Source organism: Meleagris gallopavo, chromosome 22 (assembly GCF_905368555.1).
Source record: "Meleagris gallopavo chromosome 22, MGAL_WU_HG_1.1, whole genome shotgun sequence".
Taxonomy (NCBI): domain Eukaryota; kingdom Metazoa; phylum Chordata; class Aves; order Galliformes; family Phasianidae; genus Meleagris; species Meleagris gallopavo.
This window is the reverse complement of record NC_139425.1, coordinates 11636620-11659852: the sequence shown is the minus strand read 5'-3', so window position 1 is coordinate 11659852 and position 23233 is coordinate 11636620. Positions and strand designations below refer to the sequence as shown.

The 23233-nt window shown below is 42.3% G+C and overlaps 1 long non-coding RNA gene across 1 annotated transcript in view; it reads right to left on the bottom strand.

The window, feature by feature from the left end:
* Window positions 1–641: 641 nt before the first annotated feature.
* LOC146542984 (uncharacterized) overlaps window positions 642–23233 on the bottom strand; it is a 71306-nt gene continuing 48714 nt past the window's right edge. Inside the window, exon 4 of the long non-coding RNA XR_014887728.1 lies at window positions 642–17795. This is a non-coding gene — a long non-coding RNA (uncharacterized LOC146542984). The remainder of the gene's footprint in view (window positions 17796–23233) is intronic.

Below are 23233 nucleotides of genomic sequence, written 5' to 3'. Positions count from 1 at the left end.
TGGGTGCCTGGTTGCCACTGTGCTTCTTCAGAAACTGCTCACAGAAAAATTCCACTCCACAGGACATAAAGTGTCAATTTAAGTGTTAATTGTATTTTCGTATCAGAATGTAAACTCCAGTTTGTAAGAACATGGGAGTCCTTAAAATATACGGCAATAAAAAATGAAAACAGCTAGTGTTCTTGAATCAATTTTCATATTTCTTTACATAACTTTAAAGAATAGTTCCCTTTTTCTGTCTCATGTTGTCAGCTCTGTATGGCTCTCTGCTTGCCTTGTCATTTCATCAAGAATATGTCAGCCTTCCATTTGCAGTGCTTCTTTCGATTAAAACAAATATCCAAAAAATACCACCACCACCAAAAAAAAAAGCAGAAGCAAAGCCTTAACAATATATTAAACCATGTGGGCATGGTCATCTGAAAGAAGATGACAAAGTTATTTTATCAGCTATGGGGAAGATTCAGGCTGTAACTGTGAAGAGAGTATCCTTATACTGCTACCAATGGCTGCCATCCATGTGTACGCATTGCTGGTCATTTCCAGAGGTCATTTGTGAAACACAAACTGTGCCGTAGATATCATTTATCATAGCATCTGAGGGCTTTCTTGGGAATCACAACAACAGGACCTTCCACATAGATGATTTACTTTATTTATTGGATTTCAAAATTCTAAATCTGTCCAAGGTCATCACAGTAATGAGAAGCATGAAGTTAAAAGATGCTGACTGCAGAGTTTGCAGAACCTTTCCGATACCTTCTAAGCGCTCATTTCTAATTCCTAAAACTACTGACTTCTTATTTTTAAGCTTCTCCAAACTCCCACAAATCCCAGGAGCCCATCACAGCCTTCCAAACCTCTAGCAGTACATTTACTTTCTTCTACGTTAACTACTAGACCTAATTAAACAACACTGTCTCATCTGAGTGGATGATATTCTTACAGGCTGAATACAAATTAAAATTCCAGTTCTGTTAACATTCAGGTCAGTTAATCAGAATAAACCTCTTTAAGAACTGGAAGACTAAAGTGATTTCAAAGTCAATCATACTCAACACATTTTTAAGGATGTCATTTGTAATATTCTCTGCTGGTTCCCTTTAAATAATCATAAAAAAGAACGAACCAGTCTCAGATCAGCCTAATTCAATGGAAGAAAAATGGAGAATTTTCTGTGAAGGGTTGCTAAAGAGCTTCAGTTTCCAAAGGGCAGGCATGCAGCCCTGCGTGTAGAAAATTGCACAGACAGTTGCCAAAACAGCATGTGCAAATTAGGCATCGTGCACATAATGAACTTGTTAGAAGACTAATTCAAGATTTGCATGTGGAAATCTGAATGTAGAGCTGCATTATTCCTGTGAATGCAGATGTATCTATTAGCTTGTGTATTTTAGCAGATGTTATTTTGAAAACAGTATCCCAAGTCCTCACGGTACAGAAATTAACCAGACACTGCACTTTCTTGGAGCCCTTCTCTCTCACATAGGACATAGTGCTCAGAAATGATGAGTTTTCAACCCACCCTCATAGCAGAAATTCGACATGAGGGAAATTGTATGTATTACTTTTACCTACTTCTGTTTACCTATCAGTGAAATGGCTTAAATATTCTTTATCTGCCATCACATGCACACTGTCAGACACAATTAGTGCTTGCAGTTCACTTTAAGCTCTGCAAATGGTTGCATGTTTTAGAACAGAATTAAAACTCAAATTGTTTAACCCAATCATTTTCACACTGCAAATTCTAATCAGTACTTGGCAGTAACTTTCTCACATTAAAGAGAGAGAAAAAGAGGGAGAAGGAAACAGACAGCCATCCAGGTACGCTGGCACACCTGGAGGTGGGCTGGGCCTCCCCAATTGGAGCTGGCACATCAGTAACTTAGTGGGCTTTAGATGAGGGTGTACAGAAGAGCGCAGAAAGCAGAAGCTGTGCTTCTGCTCAGTGAGCACAAAAAGGTCGTATTTGGTGCGGTGTGCTGGGGAACGTACCCTCCCACTAAGTGCTTCAAATGGGGACTTTCAGCATGTGCATGCCATGGGTAATTGTTTTAGGTCTCAGCTGCAACGATGACAAACGCCGGCTTTGCTTAGCATGCAGTTTGCATTTTGCTAAAATACATATAGCCGCTCAGGTTTTAGGCCCTGTAATCATTCTTTCTAAAGTGCGATGCTATTTTCAGCTTTATCTTCATTTTATTCTCATTGAAAATAATTGCTGTGATTTAGAGACTGTCTAATGCCCTGTCGTTATCTCCAGATCTCTGGTAGTATAAGTCTGCTGGCATCCAGTAGAGAACCTAAAAGCTGCACAGATTTTCAAGTTGCAGCGTGTTAATCCTGTTCAGTATGTGGAATGATCTCTCCAATTGAGAAGATAAATGTGGCCCAGCTCTAGATGTGCTTCTTCTATGTTTGCATTTGAAGTTCAGTAAATGCAAGGAAAGGGAAAATAAAGAAATAAAACAACAAAACAAACCAAAAACCAAAGCAAACAAAAAAAAAACCCTCCGCAGAAACAAAATGAAACTGAGGTAAGTGTTGGCTTTGAAGTCAATAACCTGATTTGATATGTCCTGCCTGAGCGTGCTCTGTTCATAAAAACTGAAGATAAATATTATTCAAATCACTTTGCAGAGAAAGAAATTTGCATGTACGAAGACTTGAAGTACAAGGATAGTGAAATCTTGTCTTTGTCTAAGCCATTAGCCAACCTTTGGCTTCGTTGTGAATAAGACAGCACTGCTGGATGGTTTGTGCCTTAACCTGTTGCACTGACACAGGAGATGGAAACCAAGAGGCTGAGATCGACTCAACTTTGCTTGAAAAGTAACAGATCACTGTTTTCTGACTGGCCAGTCAGCAAGAAAAGCAAGAGGGAAACACATTTTACAACAAAATCCATAATTTTTGTCTACCGCTGCTTTATTTGTTCCCTGTACCCGTTCAATAGCCCCTTCCACTGCTCGTTTCTTTCCTTCACTGACAGATACAACAAGAAAGAAAACACTAACTTTCCCCAAGAGAAGTCTCAGAGGCCCCTGCACCAGAATGCTGGCACCATGCGGTACATCACACCCCACATCCCAGTACCCCCAGAGGTCTGTCCATGCCACGCTGCCCTCTGGTTCTCAAATCCAGCCAGGGAGGATCCTTCCTAGGAAATCTAGCAGAAGCAGCCAAACGCAATCGCATGGGTTCCGAATAGCTGGTGCACATCACACCTCCCATGCTTTCCCTCACTCTGCTCCTGCTTTCACCTGGTTGGCAATACCCAGGGGTGTGGTTTGCGTGTGAGATGAGCCAGGTTGAGAGGCAGGCTGTTATCACTGCTCTCGCAGTGCATGTGCTTTTTTTTTTTTTTTTTTATGTGTTCCTACTTGTGATTTTATCGCTCGGTTATTATTTCACAGTGTATTTTATTGCACTTTTTACTACAGGAGTCTTGTGAGTATTGGCGTTAGATATCAGGGAGCAAGCTTCAGCTGCTGCAGTCTGCCAGTGAAAACAGGCAAGAGGTGCCCAGCCGAAGTGGAGCTTTCTGTCTCTGGGGTCTTCATGGTGCAGTGTAACCTCAAGACTCCTGGCTTCGTCTATTCTAAAAGCCGTCTGCAGCACTGCTCCGTGCACATCCTGCAGAAGTCCCAGGCGGAGAGAGCTGCAGGCAGGTTGTCTCTATTATCCAAATCGGGTCACTCATTCCTAATTATTTATAACCTCTGTCTGCAGCGCATTGCGCATCATGATGAGTGCACTCTAACGGGAAACTTCTTGGACGTGCAGCTTCTGCTGTTTTCCCTCACGAGGAATCCCAAGCAGAGCTCCCTCGGGCTCAGCAGACCGCCGCTCTGCCGGGCCTGGGGGCACATCGGTGGTGGGTGTGCTCCCTGCTGACCTCCCGCCAGCCACAAGAATAACATTTGCAGGCTCCTTGTAAGGCTGCCGATAATGAGGGCTCCCTCATTACAAAGTCTAATTATCAGAGTGCGATTGTAGGGGACACAGCCTTAACATACAGGCTTTCGTGACCTTTTCCTTCACCCAGTTTATCGGGATGCTTCTCCACGTCGGACCTGGCGGCGTGCAGTGCCCATCCTTGCTGAGCCTTTCCCGTCAGTCCCACACCAGCAGTCAGTTGGAATCAGTTTGATGAACCGGCGGGTCAGCAGGAGAGAAACAAGGCGTATTAGTCTTTAAGCTCCTTAGATAAAGTTTCCCAATGAACTCTGGCAAAAAAGAGGAATCAGAGTGGGACCCTGCGGTTAGGGGAGGGGAATTAATGGCCGTTTGCTGTTTTTATTTTAAGGAAATCAATGGACTTGCTGGAGACCGGGTGATGGAACACACAGCTGGTAGAATGGACAGCCAAAGATCACTATTTTCCTTTTAAGCAAATCAATGTGTTAATTGGGATTCTGGTGGGATTCTGAAGCTGCTAATGGAGGTGGGGGCCAGTGGAGGATCATTAGTCTTTATTGTAAGCAGTACAGTTAGTTAATTGGGGTGTGATTGTGTTGTTGAAAGAGAGAACAACAAAGAATGAAAAGTGGTTTTTAAAAGCTGTCACTTTAAGCTCTGTCTAATGAAATGGACTTATTAAAAAAGCTAAGGAAAGATATAATTTGTTTCTCCTTTAGGTCTTTCAACTTGTGAAGATCTTCATTGTGATGAGACCGTTCTCTTTTGTATGACAGGTTTTCCAGCTTTCTAACCTGTCTTAGAAAAAAATGGTGCAATCCTTGGAAAGTTACTACTGATTTGAGCCTCACGAAGTTGGTGGCAAAGTGTCATTGGGTCAGATGAGATCTGATCCCCCCAAATACCCATATGACTGTAGACACAGCTCCATCATTTATTTCAACTTGGAATTCTTTTATGCGTAAAGATGCATGGTTTCACAGAGGTACTAGGCTGATAGGAAAAATCTAGAAAAATCTAGATTTCTTGTGAGTTCATCCCTATTGTATATGACTGAGAAGTTCTGAGTCCATCTGTGATCAGGCAGCGAGTCAGTTAGCTGAATGGCACAAAGACTGAGCAGGTTCATCACAGCTCTCAGCCTGCCCTCCAAAGCCCAGCAGCCAGGACTGCTTTATTCTCAGTGTAATAAAACCAGATTCGCACTGAAAGAGAGAGATGAAGTTTCCCTTGGAGACCAGGTGGAGACCAGGTGGCAGAGTGGATGCTTCTGTGGTTGAACTAAAGAGTTTCTCACGAAGAGGAAGGAGCTGTTTGCAAAACTGCACTGGAAAATGGTAGTTTAACCTCTTAGGGTCGATTCAGAAAAAAATATCTTTTTTTTTCCTTCTGTTTGTTTAATGAAAAAGTAAATGAAAAATATAGTTAGAAGTGAATCATTTAGAATGAGTAAAATATGTCACTTAGTTTGAAATAGAAAGTGTCCTTTCACTTGTCAACACTTAAAAAACAAATGCAGGTACATTTTGGAATGGTGCACTGTTTCATGTAAAAATGTTAAAAGAGAACGCTTTGATTTGCTTACATTTTAAGAATGAAACAACTCGTTATGTCGAACTCATAAAATGTTTCAGTTGACTCAAATCTGTTTTCTTCAGAGCATAATGTTTTATCCACATCTCCCCCAGCATAGCAGTACATCCCAGAAATGCTCTGTACAGCATCAGAATAGGGCCCCAATCCTTTCTTAAGCACCTGTGAGCCCTACTCAGCGGCTTTGCTTTCCATCACACGTCAGATGTATGTTACTTGTGCAATTCACAAGTTTCAGATCTGCTTTCCTTTCACTGCTCACAACGTTCAGCTTCACCAGGCTGATTCCCTGCTAGCCTTGTTGGATGCTGGGAGGAATGTCGGCAGACTTTCTGGTGCTGCTAAAAGCCCTCAGGCCAGGCTGGCAGATAGCAGCCCTCTTATTTATTTGTCTAAATAAGCACAGAGCGTGATGGGGAGCTGTCAGGGGAAAATCAAACCAGTGGGGACGTAGCTTCAAGGGAATTACTGCTTCTGATGCACCGCTTTTAAAAACATATAAAAATTAACACAGTTGGTGGCTAAGGCCAGAAACTGCGTTTCAGAACTGGCAGTGATGTTTCCAACAGAACATTTCAAGTGAAAAGATCCTAAGCTATAGCATATGATAAGCACACAGCTCATTCTAGAAACGTATTTAGCCCAGAAGTGAAAGCAGAGTGAAAGTGCAAGTGACTCCAGGTATGTCATTAAAAGGAACTGAAAACAATGTAATGACTTCACATTTTGAAAACTTAAATATATATACTCATTTTTGTGTGTTGTGCGTGCTTGAGAAGAAAGTACAGAGAACCTGAAAGCTTTTAGCAAACTCATAAAACCAGACACTGTAGGAAATGAACTTGTTCCAAAAAAGAAAAGCTACTTTTAGAAATACAGCTCCATGTCTGGCCACAAAGTAATTAAGGTTCTTAAAGCTTTCCTGTCCAGATGAGTGACTGGCACAAAAATAAGAATAACAGTACAGTAATAACAGCAGTGACTTGTCACTGTAGGGAATAGGTAGCAGTAAACAACTTCCAGTGGGAGGGTGAGAGCAAAGGGGTAGGAGTGTGCACGGTGAGGGGTCGTGGTGTGTGTGCCCCTGTGAGGTATGGGAGAGGAGAACTCAGACTGCTTGCCAGAGCAATGCGAAACATCTTGTCTTAGGGTTCAATTCATAAAAAGAATAGAACTGAGTCATATTCTTTCCACTATTCAGTGTGTATGTGACACAAGATGCAAATTGCACGTGTGATTCACAGAGAAAGATGTCGGTTTTTCAAGAGCACACGAGTCTGAGTGCTGCTTCAGGTCCAGACTGAGCCGCTGCGGGAAACTGGCCCTTCTTCTCTCTGCATCCAAAGGCAGAACCCAGAGACCTGGCTCAGACAGCACTCACCCACCTCCTGCAGTGTGATTACCAGTTTCCATTCTTCTTAGCATGAGTGGAAGGAACTTGTCATGTTACAGAACTGGGTCTGCAAAACTCATCTAGTTCAAGTGGAGTTTTCCATGAACACCAACGGGCATCAGACCAAGCCATGGAGGACAAAGAAGGGTTCAAATACGAGCAGAGCTCAACAAATCGCAGAGCATCTTTTCCCAAACATCTGCTGAACTTTTGATACCTCCATTCAGCATGTACGTGTGCCATCTTAAAGTAGAAAACTAGAGAAACTTCAACTCCAAGTAAGATGGCATCACCCAAAAGCCGGCGGTGCGGAACTGACAGTCCCACGGGTGGTTTTGTTCTGTGCTGATGCTGAGCTCCAGCTGACGTGCAGTACAGTTGTACTGCTTCCTTTCTGCATTGGAGGTAAGTGAACACCCAGAAACGCTATCTGCTGTCCTTGGAAAATAACATGGAGCATTTTGTTTGGCGTTTCTGTCCGTGTGTCCAGTTGAACAATCTGCCACACCACCATGCAATTCTGTGATTTAATACTTTCTTGGGCTGCCTTAGCACAGGATGGCACAGTCCCAGAGGAACACTCATTTGTTTTGAAAACTAAGCCAGATCTCAAACTTTTTTTTTTTTTTTTTTTTTAATTTTAGAAAAATTCCACTGGTTGGAAGAGAGAAAACAGGATTTTTTTCTCCATAAAATACAATGTAAAGTATTCCTAACTATAAAGCTGATCAGAAAATACATTTTCTCAAGAAAATGTCAATGAAAATAAAAATATTTTTTCCTTCCATTCATATTTTCCATGCAAATATTAGCTTTCAAAGTTAAATAAACACATGCAATCATATACATGGTTGTTGATTTGAACATGTATTCTGTCATCCCTCTTCTCTACAACCCAGACTTGGCATGATATTCTGCAACAGCCCTGCACTGCTGGCATGGGGAAGGAGTTTCTCAAAATATTCAGTAAACAGCTACACTCTGTTACAAAGGAAACGATAATGTCCCATAGAACCCATTGCTCTGGCAGTTTTATCTCTCTGAAAGATGCTTTTTAGGGAAGGTACTAATGAGGCCATATAGATTCATTCTGTATAGAAGCTGATTCAGAATAGAGATTCAGGAAACCCACACTGAGCATTCAAAGTTCCAGCCCAGAGTCTACAGTGGTGCTGCATGTTTGAACATCCCTCCAAATATTCAGAGGCCATGGATGTGGGATTGGAAAGGCCTCTGAAGTCATCAAGTTCATCTGCTGCTGCAGCAAATGAGTACAAAAGAGTATGTACAGGAAGCAGGAAGGGAGCTGCTCTAAGGCTGTTCTTCAGAAACCTCGAGTTCATCTGACTGGAATCACCAAGCAAACCTTCAGGAGTCCCTTTACTTCCCCCATTGCAAAGGAAACTATTTCAAGCTCATGGACTGCATTTGTAATGGCACCCTGCAGACTTCACACATCCTGGAGAAGCTGATCCAACGCATTACTTCTCTCCTTTTGTTTTTCAGTCTTACAGCCTGGTTATGATTCACTCTCTCAGGAGGAAATGAAAGTCAGCAGCTGTTGACTTTTTAGCCAGAGAGAAATACAGTTTATGGAGCAAAAAATCCAACAGGAACAGAAGTGGGCTGAACAATAAACCAATTTCAGATGGAATAAACAAAGGAACAAAACCATCAGCAGCTGAGAGCAACAGGAACTCTGAGCTTCAGTTTGTTATTTGTCCATTGCAGGGTTACAAGCCAAATGAGTGTTTATATGAGACTAAGGACATGGACTGCAATAAGAAAAAAGCCTGGAAAATACTCTAACGGTAAGAACTCCATGCATTTGTGCTTCACTTCAGTCATGTCCAGGTGCGACAAAGATCGTCTCCAAAAGCGAAAAAGGAACTGAATAAAAATCAAAGCAAACTTTGAATAGCTTTGAATAGGTGTGGGACTTTCACCAGTGCCTCAAAACTGGGAGACAGAGAATCAAGTATTTCTTACTCTGTTTCCCCTTTCCTAAGCCTCCAAGTCCTGATGGAATTGTTAACTCACTACATCCTGTCAGGTGTAAATGCTACCATGGCACCATTACTGTTCTGAGATGCAAGAACGAGAGGCCAGCTTCCTTCACGCAAGGGTTACCAGTTCAGAATAAGGCCAAGAGAGATGGAAGGTGCTTTCTCCATAACCGCAGTTTGGAATTAAGCCTACTTACCCATCTGCAGCGGATAAGCTGCCTGTGTGCACTTGTTAGACAGCAAGCTATAGGGAAACTGAGCAGACAAAACTGTGAAAGACAAATCAAAGAAAATCACCTACTGGTTTTGGATCAGCAGTCTTTACAGCTCTAAAAACTATTGCTTCTGAGTGTTGAGATAAGGGAAGAGTAACTTCTTGGATGCCATCAGTGGATATTTTATTGTTAAAAAGCAACATAATGTAGTTATCAAACTGAAAACTGCCCCACAGACCTACTGGAAATATCCTGTGCATGTTTAAGCGCATCCAAAGCAAGGAGTGATGATTCCACATCTAACCCTGTCCAATTTTGACATTGGCATCCAAATAACAGCTGCCTTGTGGGGCTTATTGAAAGAGGGAATGTCACCTGTCCACACTCCTGTTTTGTCCAAAGCACCACAGGCAGGCACTTGCTCTTAGCCTGTGTAAGCACAACCTCACGCTTTATTGCTTGTCACCCATTAACAGTGACGTGCTCCCAGTTCCCATCAGCTCTAAAAAACAGGCTGAGCTCAGAGGTCAGCTTCCAGGTTAGTGCAACCAGTGGTGAGCAGGGCTCAGCCTTCACATCTCTTCCATCACCACAAGCAAGCACTGCCTCAGCTAAGGCTTCTGCTTTCTCATTACCAACTGGAGAATTGAAACAGATTCCTTTGCCCTTAGCACCTGATTTATTGAGAGAGTCACTGAAATCACGACTGCAGTAGATCAGCCATGAGAATAGCGAGACATATCTGACATGCAAGTCAGCCAGCGGCGGCCCGCCCAGGTGGCTGCCACAGTAACGCTGAGCTGTGGCACCCTGCGCAGTGTCAGGCAACACCAGATGCGTATTTCAGCCCGGATAGTGAAAGGAAAGATGCGATTTGTAAGTTGGGAATAGGGTGCTGAGAGATGCCTGTAGCAGGAGACTTGTAAGTGATACAGCAGAAGGTTAGCAGTTTGTGTGGGCTGAAAACATACTAGAACTCTTAATTTTTCTTAGCATCCTTCCCACTTCCCACAGGTTCCTTTCCTTAGATCTCACTTTGTTCCCTGCCTCAGTGGGAGACACCACTCAGTCACTGTCTGCTCTGGAGATGCATGAGAAGCTTGGGTGGTTTTCTTCCTTGAACCGACTCATTCAGAGTAAAAAGGATCGTGGCAAATCTAGTCGCTGTGGATCCAGAAGTAAAACAGGCATAGTACCTCTATTCAGTGTGAAGTTTGGAAAACGCTCTCAGTAAAATTACTGCATTGATTGTTGCTATTTCAGAAAACCTATGCAAATTCTGTGAAAATTACATAGAATTAGTAATGGAAAAATACTAATAAAGGAACTCTTTCAGATCTAACTTGGCCTAAAATTTAGGCTTTGTAATAGCAAGCTGCAACAAAACTTGTATTTCCATGACATTTTGTTTTAAATTCCAATGCGGAGGAGGGAGAAAAGTTTGAACAAAGATTCTCTGTAGTCCTTTGTGAGGAAAGACATGAAGCCTGAGAATCTCACAGAGTGACTTAAAGCTTCTCTGGGTGAGTGAATGCTGTCAGGAGTTTCTGTTCATCAGAGCATATGCTGCTTCCATGCTCTCTTCAGCAGCCCTGTCAGGACACTGCTTTAAGGGTACTCATCGCTGATGGCCCAGCAGAGCCCAACAGAGCCTAGCAGAATTTCTGAGGGCTCACTCTGAGATTTCCTGGCTGCTGTCTGGGCACACTTGCCCAAACCCTGGACATCCAGCAGCCTGCTTCTTGGGAGCACTCCAGGTGGCCAAGGGCCAGGATTCAGGCAGAGCCTCACTGAAGTCGGTGGAGTGCCTTAGCACACGTGCTCAAGACGGCTTTCACAGTCCCTCCTTTGGATGGGGTACCTTTCCTAAGCTCTGCATTGAGGCAGTAAGAAGTGGAGAGTTACCTGTGTCACAAGGCATTTGTAAACCTTGAAAAATGAACTCAAGCTGATTGATACAATGAAATAGGAGCACCAAACATAAGGACTATGGCTCCCACCTACATGTACACATTGCATGCCTCAGGCTGGGAGGCTTCCTTCATGGTATGACACATTGCAGTCCTCACTAAGTATTTCAGTTAATCCAAACCCCAATTTTCTGTCCCAGAAAGGGGGAGGGGAAAGGGAAGAGCAATTCTGACAAGTCTCAGATTGAACGTTATTCCTACAGTCTAATATCATAGCGTAGGTACATTAGGAGATCAATATTGCTATCAAAGATATAATGCAATGCAGCATTATTTCATCGTGAAAAGGAGTTTGGCTTTTCTGGAGCTTCTGGTTATTTCCTGCTGAAAACCTCATAGCAACAATTGGTGTAACGCACTTGGATGATCTTTACATAGAAAACATCTCCACAGTTGAGTCCTCCAAGGGAAACATCTTTACAAGTACCACCACGAAATGGATGGTCAGGGTTTGTGTTAGCAACATTTTAAAAGTATTTTCTAGCATTTATTTGGCAGTGATACAAAGGACTTCCAGTAAGTGCCCACGTCTCTCTGTATTGGCACGGAACCCCCAGAGGAAGGCACCGCGGGGGCCCCCAGTCAGCACTTAGTTTAGTCTGGGGTTGCACCATCCAAAACATCCTTGAACCTCACAAGAGAACATTTCAAGGACACTTCTAGCAGACTTGTGATCATAAAGGGGGGGAAAAAACAGCAAAGTATTTGAATTATTTATCCCTAACAGTATTTTTAGAGAGAAGAGGTTAAAATAAACTTTATCTGTAGGAAGCCTCAGCCTGATTGGAAACCTCTCCGTATATTTGGAGTCCTGTTTAATAAGGCATCCGGACAGAGGGAGCATTCTTCTGCAAAGCCCGTTTGGCACAGAAGCCTGCAGCAAGAGCTGAGCAGGCAAATCCCACGGCAGGGGAGAGACAGCACTTTTTGACCCAAACAATGTCTAGACAGCCTGAAAACAGATAAATTAACAGGCAAGCAGCAGCGGCATCACACAGCAGCAAAGCAGTGGATATTTGTCACCTCAGTGATGGGTTAAATGAAGATTCAAGGCCTCGGTATAGTCTTTATGAAACACAATGTACTCCAGCTGTCTCCCTCCCTCCTCCTGAGCTATTTACTGTGTTAACAGCTCCATGCAGAAAGTTCACATTCACTGACATGGTAAACATTTCCCATCTTTTACAGGCTGCCCTAATGAGGCAGCGGGATCAGAACAAATTAGTGGCAGAATTCCCCCATCTCCGTGCACACGGTGAGGGAGCAAACGTCCTTTGCATCTTGTGCACCCTGTAGGAGCTGCTCTTGGCTCCTAATGCAGCAATTCATGGCGAATGAGAAAGTGGCTGCTCAACCATAATGGTGTAGCAATATTTTTAAATGCAGTTCCTGGTTGAGGATGCTGCGTTCGCTTTACAGTCTGGCTTCCCTGTTTGAGAAAACACGTCTTTTACTATATATAGCAGGTCTGAAAAATACGTTTCGCTACTCAAAGAAGCACGAATCGCTTCAGATGCCACTTTGGGTAGAAAAGAGATGTGATTTCATCCACTGTGTTTGCTGAAAATTATACACACACAAATTACCTTAATGAGATGCAAACCTTGTCGTTTGCATTTAGTGCACCACTAACAAAATTCTTCTAGCTGCAATGATAGTATATTTAGCATACAGAAAATAAATAATTTGTTACATCAATGCTGTCAAAATGAAACAAGCCAAACTGTGATTAAAGCAGTTATCATTAAACCAGAAGCTGACTTCCAGAGCTGTTGTGAAAACAGCAAAAGAAGCAATTTTCCTGAGTGCATTTCAAGTGATTGAGTAAAAATTGAACTTATGGTAGACTATGTTATAGAATACTACTTAAAGTGTTTGGATGATGATACTTCATAACACAGAAGCCTTCATGCAGTACAATTTAAATCCTTTTTTTTTTTTTTTGTAGCAGAGCTTGAAAGCATATTAAAGATTGAGAGACTTTCTGTGTGAATCAGCTCTCCCATTCTCAAATATGACAGCGAGGAAGTTTTGTCTGTGTGAGATTCCCTCTGTATGCAGAAGGATGCACAGGAGAGATGCAGGACTCCATATACCACGCAAGATGCATGTCCTGGCTCTTACCAAGCAGTATTCTGTGCATCTTCAGTAAGGCAGGAGTTGTAAACATGTTGTATAATCACTTAACTGGGCTGTGACCCATTTGTAAGCAGCATAGGAAAAATACATCAAAGTCACAGATAGTCTCCTCAGACAGGCCTCGACAGATACCCATCTGGTAATAACCTCGGACTGTGAGGGATGGGTGATTTATAAAGGTGTTAAGAAATAAAGGTCTGCTTTTTATGCATACAGAAACCCTGGTGTAAAGTTCCTACTGATTGACTATGAAGTACCAGGAAAAGAAAAGGAAAAATAATGCATTGTTTCAGAAACAGTAGAAAACTGAATGATGTGCAGTGAGAGACTGCAACCATATTAAAGGCACTGAGCACTGGTAGCCCTGAGATCTGCTGTCTGTTAAGCATATGTGAGGCTAAAGTGTAGCAGCCCCAAACAATAACTGCCCTTAACTGCTTGCATTTAACGCTCTTGCGTTTAACTGTGGCTGTCATCACAAGTGCCAAGAAGGCAGTGACAAGCTATACTAGCAAGTCAGGTATCTTCCTCCTTGCTAAAGCCCACCAAAGCAGATCTTGCACTTTGATTTCATGGCATTGAATCGCTTTGGTTCCTTACTGGTCTGGAGCTCTGCTTGCCACTAAGGGAGGTTGGGACTGGATCCACTTGTATCCCCACAGCTAGGCAGAGACTGGAGCAAGTGCATCGCTTTCCAGATGTGTTACACGTTCCAGAATGCATTATTAAGAACAAAGAAACCTCATTCCACAGTGTAGTATCTCATTTTTGTGCAAGGCATAGGCAAGCACAGAGAGGTACTCCCATTCTTAAAAGCCTACAGTCTCAGTATTTTCTTAGTTACGTAGGCAGGTCTGATAACTGAAAGCTGAGTGCATGCAAACACCCTTTCTTGTCATGGGTTTTCTTCATGACAGTATTCTGTTTATATTCACCTTTCTCCTTGGAGCCCTTTTCTTTCTGAAAGGTCTACTGGATTTAGGGAGGATGCATCATCGCTGGTAGACATCTTCTGTGGTCTAGACTTATAAGTTCTTACTCTGTTGTTATATTGCTCCACCAGAAGGCTTATAAGTCACACTACTTGTCAAAGTTATGAGGATGCTGAATCACTTTTATTAGGCATCAAAGTCTCCCCCTCACCCTTTCATTTCTTTAACTGAAAGCTTCATTAGATTGCAGAATGGCACCTCTGTGCTCAGGCAGGCCTGTGGGCAAATCAGTTTCTTTCCTTTGTTAAATCTGATTGATTTATTTCACATATAAAATGAGCAGTAAATGTTCAAGTTCTAAAAAGTTATTTAACAAGTGTCTGAGCAGAATGAAAATAGCTTTCTAAAATAGTGCAAATACTTATCGTAAGCATATTAAAGAGACTCTTTTCATTTTTGGATGTTACCAAATGCCCATAAATTCTTAGATGTTCAAGTAGTCAGGCACCTGAGGAAGATTGGGATAACAATTAATTATGAGACATGCTGCTCGAGCTGAGTTCTGCAGCACTGAAGGAGGTACCACTCTGTTTACTTAGTGGCAGGGAAACAAGAGGTAGACATGGAGGTCTGCTATGAGCCAGGCTACGATTGCAAGTCTCCCTCCAACCCAGCTGGCAGGCCGTGCACCCCAGGCATCACTGCACTTCCAGAGGACTCAGACAGGAATACACAGAACTAGAGTCTGGCAGTAAACCCTTATTCAGGCAATTTGTCAGAGATATCACTCAAACAATATTGTGTTCCTCTTATTTGGCCACTTGGCACTTAGTGACTCATAGAAGCTTAATGAGAAAAGACAGACACTTCTCAAGGGTGTCTCATCCCACTTGGAGGAGCAAGTCTTCTGCAGGATGCTGTCTCTCCCTACCCCCATTTGGGACAAGTGCTAGAAGTTCAGCCATGGCTGGGTTTAACCTGGGCAAAAGGTGAGACAGCTCCCGGAGTAGGGAAATATCTTTTAAAAGGGAGAAAGACAGATGTGAGCCTTAGGCTCAGCAGCAACCTAGAAGGGAGAACGAAACAGTGGTGGAGATGTAAGTGACAGCTTGTAGGCTGGCAGACTGTATCAGAGGCTTAGAAAAAACAACAAATCAGCATAAAGTTGCAGGTGAGCAAAGGCCAGTTTCCATTTCATGTTAATTTTGCTACAGACAGCTTTCCTTCTGCCCAGCTCCAGGGTTACTGTGCTCAGAACCTGTTAATTTTCTGATTTCCTTTGACCATATAAGAAGAAGAAAGCAAACCAGAAGGAGAGAGGTGTCTCAGAGGGGAGAAACGACTGAAGGAAAGAGAAAAAATCAGTTGAGGGAAAGTGGCAGAGGAGATCCAGGGATTACGCACTGTAAAAAAAGCTATGAGCGTAGACTTTCATAGCAACTGAAGGGGAAAATATAAAAAGCACAACAAAAAGCCCTGTCTCCTGTGGTGAAACTTCACTGAAATGCTATTAAGGATAAATCTTTTATTGTATTGTCCTGCAGGCAGTCTGGTAAAAACTGTATTCTCAGCATAAATGAACTCTCCCATTATAAAATAGGAAAAAATGTCTGCTTTCAGGACTGGCTCTGTGTAATGGCTGCTGAGATATCCACTGGGGATATTTAGGAGCAGTAGCAAGTAGGAGTAGGCCCAGATATTTCCTGCTGAAATAAGAAGGTCTTCTGAATGAGCAGATACATCAGATGTGTTTGCAACCAGCTTCCCATGGGCTACCAAAAGACTGCAGTTCACATAAAGGATTTAGCCCAGGGAGAGCATTTAGTGAGAAAATAACTCCCTCTGCTCCACGGTTTGTCAGGATCTCTTTTAATTGGCTCTCTGGCTGAGAGATAAGGAAAAACACTGGCCAGGTTAGCCCTGGGGGAGTTACAGCAAGGACAGATTTAACCCCAAAGTGAGAAAGGGTTTTCAAAAGGAAAGGGAAAAGTTTTTTAAAACGTTGGTCCAGAGCAAGAAGTCTCTATTTCAAAGAGACAGCGACGCAGTGGGCTTCTGATTGAGCAGCCCTTCTCCAACAACCATCACCGAGAACAGCCAGAGGCCCCCGAGTCACCATCACTGCTGGCAGGTGCCATAAGCAGGACATGGACATGTGAATGAGGACTCAGACAAGCAGCACATCCCACCAAAGCAGAGCCATTTCAGCCACAGAAGCTTGCCTTTTTCCCTTGCCTGCACAGTCCTTGCTGGTTTGTCACATGTCTGATGTAGCACTGCCCTCAGAATTCACATATGTGTCTTCTACCCTCAGCAAAGCTCTCACCAGTCAACCAACTTGTAATTTTAACAGAGATTTGCAGGCCAGATCTTAGAACAGTTTAGAGGTGCCATTATGTGTGTAAGGTCTGTATGTAGTGAAACAGTCAACCATCAACTTGATAATGATACTGTTTGCATGCAAATCATGGCCACCAGATACACACACACACATCTGCTGTGCGCCGACCTCGGCTGCATGGGAAATGACAGGCTTGCTATTTCCAGTCTATCTAGAAGCAGGAATGAAAACTCATGTGAAAAAGCACAAAAAAACACACTAAAAATGTTCTTATCTTGGGGAGATTTCTGCTTCAGATTCAGCCGTTTTTCTGAGACCAATAAGCAGATAAATATTGTGTTTTGCCACCACAGCACCATCCTAGTTTCTGTGCCAAGTAACTCCTCCACCTCCTGAGCTTCTCCTATGTCACCGTTCTGAAGGTCTTCGGAAAAAGCAATTCCCTGAAGATCCTTCTCAGTCAGAACATTTATTGCAGCCCCGATGGCAGTAACTGCTGCATTCCCCACCTGGAGCACTCTGCCTCTCTGCTTCCTCCAAGGCAGTCCTGCTTCTGGGAATGGCCACATTTCAGGCACTCAGATGACATTCTGGAGACCACATTTACAATCTTGTGTCCATTACTTTCTGAAACTGCAAAAATTTCTGTTTGTGTGCATTATTATTTCAGTAGCAGCTCATGCTCAGGTTAGAAGTACACTTTAAGCACAGGTGGAAGTGCTCAGTCTCAGTCTTCAAACACACAACACTATAAACTTACACATTTCTGTACATATGAGACTGTCCTTAAATCTCCTTTTATCGCTATAAAATATTATTCTAATTAAAGCTGTTCACATAGTTTTGTGGTTTGTTTGTTTTGCTTTTCTCTCACCTTGAACAGCAAAAACCATTTATACACGTAGCTTCATTTTTAGAAACACAGTAGGGATGGCAAAGAGAGATGCTGGGTGCACCAGAACCAGGAGTTTATCCAATAGCAGGTTCCCTGCAGGACCCAAATTTAAACATATTTTTCTTGATTTGGTATGATTAATTCTGATGCCAGGTGATTAGTGGTACCTTTCCTCAGAATAAATCCATGGGAATTGCAGACACTTGCTTCAAAATGATTGTTCAGAGTGCAGAGCACCAGGAAAGCAGGCCAGGGAGTAAGAGATGATGCAGATAGGTGGCTGTGATTTCCAACCTTTTCTTTCTCTTTTCTCCCTCCTCTCCTCCTCTGCTTCAGCTGAGCCTAGTATTAGCACTGATGGCTGTGATTCACCATGTGTCAGACACCCTGGGGAAAAGAGAGGGAGGGAAGAGAAAGCACCGCTAGTCAGAGTGGGAAGAAAACATTGCTTTCCTTTTGATTTAGAATCTCGGTTCCCATCAATTCTTTGCAATTTTAACTCAATTTGGAAGTGGTAAAAGAGAGTATTGCCCCAAAACTCACAGTATATAATCTGTAGCGGGGTGTCAGTGGCAACCAGAAGAAAGGATCACTAAGTTCCAGCAACTGATGGTGTCAGAGTGTGGCAATGGTCAGAGTGTGGCAATGGTCAGGTGGCAATGCTGAGCTTGTAGGTCTTCCTAAGAGTCTGCATCTTCTGCGTGGATGTGACACGGAGATGGGGAATTGTCATTTGATGTAAATTTCTGGGGCTTTTGAGGGAAGTAGAACCAAAAGACTTGGCTCACTCACTCCATCTGGTTACAATGCTGGGTCTTCCTTTCCCTGCAAGGCAACCTTTGTGGAAAGCCTTTTCCCAGGTGACAAAATTGAGCATCTGCAGCACTGCAAAGTACTCAGAGTATGAACATTTTTTGCCCGTTTTACTGTGGCCATCCACTGGAGAATTCTTTCTCCAAAGACTTTTAGGAAGCAGAGACAGCCTTGCTATTGTGCGACAAATACAAACTTAGTTCTGGGATCTCCAGGAAACGTAGATGGCTTCCAGTTCTCCCAAAACTTAGAATTGAGCCATAATTGTAAAACATACAGGCTTTTGCTGGCTCAATTTCCAATGGAGTTATTAGCAGCAGTTATAAAACACTGCTGTGGTTGTTTCTTTATGCCCTCTAAAAATTATAAAAATTTTCTATCCTTCTTTTCCTGTATGTTTGGAGATGCCATCTTCTCCTTATTTTCTTCCATGTTTATTACAGAAGAGCTGTCTAAAGCAGCAGCAATATCTGAGGTTTCAATGTGGCCTGATAAAACTGCAGATTGCTGAGCTAAATTCATTATCAGTATATGGCTCACATATAATAGAGGTATATGCAGCACCAAGCATTAAGGGATCATTTATTCCAGGCTACAGCTTGTGAAGTTACCAAGAATTTTTCTAGTGATATGGGTGGGAGAAGTTAAGTCCAGGGTGCTGGAGGTCTGATAGACTGGGAAATCGTAGTAAAGCAAACTTCATGTCTGTAAGAACTTAAGGCACAGAAACCAAATTGGCAGCTTTCCTCTGACTCAGTCTGTTCTCAGGAAAACTTTCAGATACTTTCAGAGACACGTTTCGTCCCTTTGTGCTAAAGTAATCCCAGAGCACACGTGAGAATCTTGGATTTGCCCCGATGAAATCACTGTTATGAAAAGAATCTTTTTGATTCAGTCAGAATTAATTCATTGAAAAAAACCTTGAGTTTAACTGGAAAACACAAGCTTGGATAGGTGGAATATCCTTTGAAAGTTACGCAAGGGTATTTTTTTCCTCTCTACTTACATCTAAGATGGATTAACAGAGGCATATGGAAGAGATCAAATATACCTTGAAATAATGGATGTATAAATCAGTGGACTGAACTTTTGAGTACTGGATAGACGAGGAAGAGAGGGAACGTAAAAATACAGAAATCATTTACTGAGGGGATATAATACTGAAAAGCCATAGTGGTTCTAGGATCTTCAATATTTTATAAGAGGAAGCTTAAAGTTATTTTAATAAACCACTGAGGCCAGTTCTTAAAAAATGTAAATGTACAACTGTGCACAAAATCTGCATATGCAAATCATTGCAATTGGGCAAGCAAATCAGATAATTGCATGCAAATATGCCTACTCACTCTGTGCCTGTGTCTACAATGGTAGTAACTGTGCATGCAAATTAGGTACACATTTTGTACACATAAAGGTGCAGCTTAAATGGCATATGGCATGAAAATATGGCATATAATGTAACAAAAGAGGGAGAAGGAAATAGCAAAGGATGCAAAGTTAGCAGTAAATAATAATATGGAGCATACACAAACACACACACATGAATCAATAAACATGGGATTAAGAAAAAGAAAATACACGGGTCTTTTGAGAGCTTAAGGAACTGAAACGGCACATGATGAGTGGAGTGGGTGTCCATCCAAAGCTAACACAGCTTCCCAGGAGACCGAGTGTCCATTCGAAGCACAGGCTGAGTAGGGCTTCACCAAGCCACACCAAAATCTTGCTTATTTGACCCAGTGTCCCTCTCCTTGAAGGGAAGATGGAGTTCCATCTTGCAGGCTTACAGAGGTGAAAGGCTCAGCCACGATGTCAGCAATGGTGCCAAGTGAATGTCAGATGTGGCGGCGGTTTCTTGTGATGCACGGACAGATGTCTTCAAGGAGAAAGGCTTTGTAACTCTTTTGTCTCTCAAAATTATTGATTTTGCTTCAACTACCTTTCCTTCTGCTTGGGAACTAACCAATATAACCTCGCTGCCTTTTTCCAATTGGGCTGATTTGGATTCAGACTGCATTATAACAAGATTGCTGGCAGAAGGGGTGGATGGATAGATGGATGGATGGATAGGATTCTAACCTCAACTGTATCCTTGAACTTAAAATCTGTGTTATATCTTTAAAGCACTCAGACCTTTAGCTCAGTTGTCAGCAGATTAATGAGATGCACAGACTGACATTTTATTTGAAATTTTCCAGGCAGAGAAACATAAAGTGCTCAGCGTGAAGAGCAGACTGAGTAGCGATGACAGCATGCCCCCTCAATCACTCCAGGCTTCAGCATGCTCACAGATATGAAACAATGAGCAGAAGTTGGAGAATGGAATAAAGAATGTTGATTACATTTTGACTCAGTCCTTTTTATGCGTGCAATTCCAAATTTGTGCCACACTCAAACAGCTACAACGTTAGAGATTACTGACCACTTGGAGCCTTTGGGATTGGGCTCGTGGTACCCATACTATCAAAGACCTGTGTGAAGAGGGCACACAATGCAAAAACATCTCAATGATCCAGAGACAGTGACAAAAGTCAGACTTGTCCAAGAGCATCTGAAACATCATTGCACAGGAAACTGATGTGGCTGCATAGAGGATTTGGATGGAAAGTAGACAGACGTCCAGTCTCTTGTCTCCAGCTTTTTCAGTGTTCTTGTTGTCTGGTTTTCCTTTGCATCTCAGAAACCTAGGCAGGGTTTTTGCTCAGATAGCTCCACGAATTCACTGAACAGCCCCTCCATAGGGATTTTTCTGTCTGTTCTATTTCATGAACTCAGCGCACGCTCCTGGAGCTGCTTGAGGAAGGCTGTAGAGGATGGCACTTTGGTGGACAATGTAGGTAATGAAAAGAAGGGCATGGCTTGGGGAACCAGTTAGGCATTTTGCTGTCACCTACACTAAAATAAATATATTTTTTCTATATCTGTGCCCTCTTTCTCACTGTTTTATTTTTCAAATGCAGTAATTCTCTAGAAATCGGAGGCAGAAACTGCTGAGGTTTCTGTCATGCACGGCTTGGCTCCGTCCATCTTGTGCTACCTTGAAATGAGCAGCCACTTTCACTTATGGATAACATCCTAGTGGTCTGCTGTTTTATTCAGATCAACAAAAAGTTTTAAAGTTTTAAATTCAGCTTTGGACCAAGATCAAAGCATATATTTTCCCTTACAGATCTGTATGGCCTTACATGCTGGAACAACAAAAATTTGGAGCAACTCCACACACACTGAGTATGAGTGCCCATACACACATTGAGAGAGCATTCATTTTTCAGTACATACCTGGCCTAAGCTGTTTTCAGGAAGGAGGAAACTTAGCACTTAATGGATTTTGACCAAACTTCAAGTTAGTTTGGAAGCACATTCTGACATGCAGCATTAAAAACACTACTGGAGCTGCACTCAGAGGATTGGGAACAGACCAGGGCTTTTATTTCCCTTCCAACTGCAGCCTGAGCCTTTTGAGGCTTACTCTCATACCCAGAAAAGTAGATGAGAGACTCTCCATTGGATTCAGGAGGAACTGGACAAATCAATACTATAAGTTTTCTCTTAGGAGCAGTTATATTTGTCAAAATAAATATTTCCCAACTAGAACAAATCTATTTTAAACCTTTTCCTTCCCCTAACAAAACAAAAATATTTCTCATCAGAACTGGTCAGAAATCACACAGTGAAGCAGGGGATGGCTTCCTGGACAGTACCAGCATATGACTTGGAAGTATTTCTTAAGAGACATATTGAGCATCTTTGCCAGAGTTTCGAATGTGCGAGCTTTGTCCCCACTGACAAGCTAAACTTATTTATTTCTGTCAAAAGTAACATTCAGAGTTCAACTCATCTGAGCAACCATACGTGAGAAAATTTCCCTTTTAACAAAAAATTAAAATAACATCAGGTAAACTGTGGACTATATCCAGCTTGTTCCTTTTTCCCTGTCCATGAGGAGGAACTGAGGACTTCCTGGCTGACAAATAGATTTCAGCTTCTGGAAAGATGCTGAAATGAAAGAATCAAAGCATTTGTAAGCACACAGAAGATAACAAGGAAATAAGCATGAACAAACATACACTTACTGGGAAGAGACTGCATCAAACTGAGCTCATTTCTTTCCATGACAGGAATAGAGGAGAAATGGTTGTCACGGCTTGATTTAAGCAAGTCTTTTGACTCTGACTCACAAGATGTTTTTATAGGCAAGCAAAGATTCTCGCTCTTAATGAAGCAGCTCAGCAGTGGGTGCAGTCAGAGTTAGTGAGACACAGCTGCAGCAATGACAGCACCAACAGTCTGGGGTGGCAGGAAAGGCAACTGCTATCATAGGGGATAGATAAACAGTGAATCCCCTCAGCACACAGTGGAAGCTTTCTGCAGAAGTAGAGTTTCCATGTGCCAAGAGCAATTTCTAGAAAGCAGAAGTTAACAGATTGCTGTTAATTGTTTGGAATTGGGCAACCATAGGAACTCTGAAAAACATTGCTGGATAAACCTTCCCATAGTCTTCGTAAACTTAAAAAGATGATAATAATAATGATGATGATGATGATGATGATAGTAATAATAAAAATGATAATAATAATAGTAATAGAACGTTGCAGTTGAAGTGAAGTGCCAAAGTAGGATTAAGTATTTGCACAGCACTGTCGCCCAGGGGCCAGAAAAAGTTGGGGTCAACTAACATTCATTATGCACCAACATCTCTTCATTTTGATCTGAGCATGTGGCAGACATCTGCAATGAAAAATGCATGTGCACAAGCTCCAGAAGTAGCTGATGTACTCAGTGTCACCCAGTTATCATGGATTTAATGAAATCTAGGTTAAATCCCCTATGAGACTGGGGAACAATGCCTTTTCTCTTCATCACAAATCTCAAGCTTGCTAGCACTGAGTGAAAGACGAAGTGTTGTGTGCTTTACAACCCGTTCCAAGCCCTTGTGGGATTAGTTAATTATTCTTTGCCATAATTAAGGCACAAACAATTGATATAAGAATCTCAATTTGTTTATAGTGTGA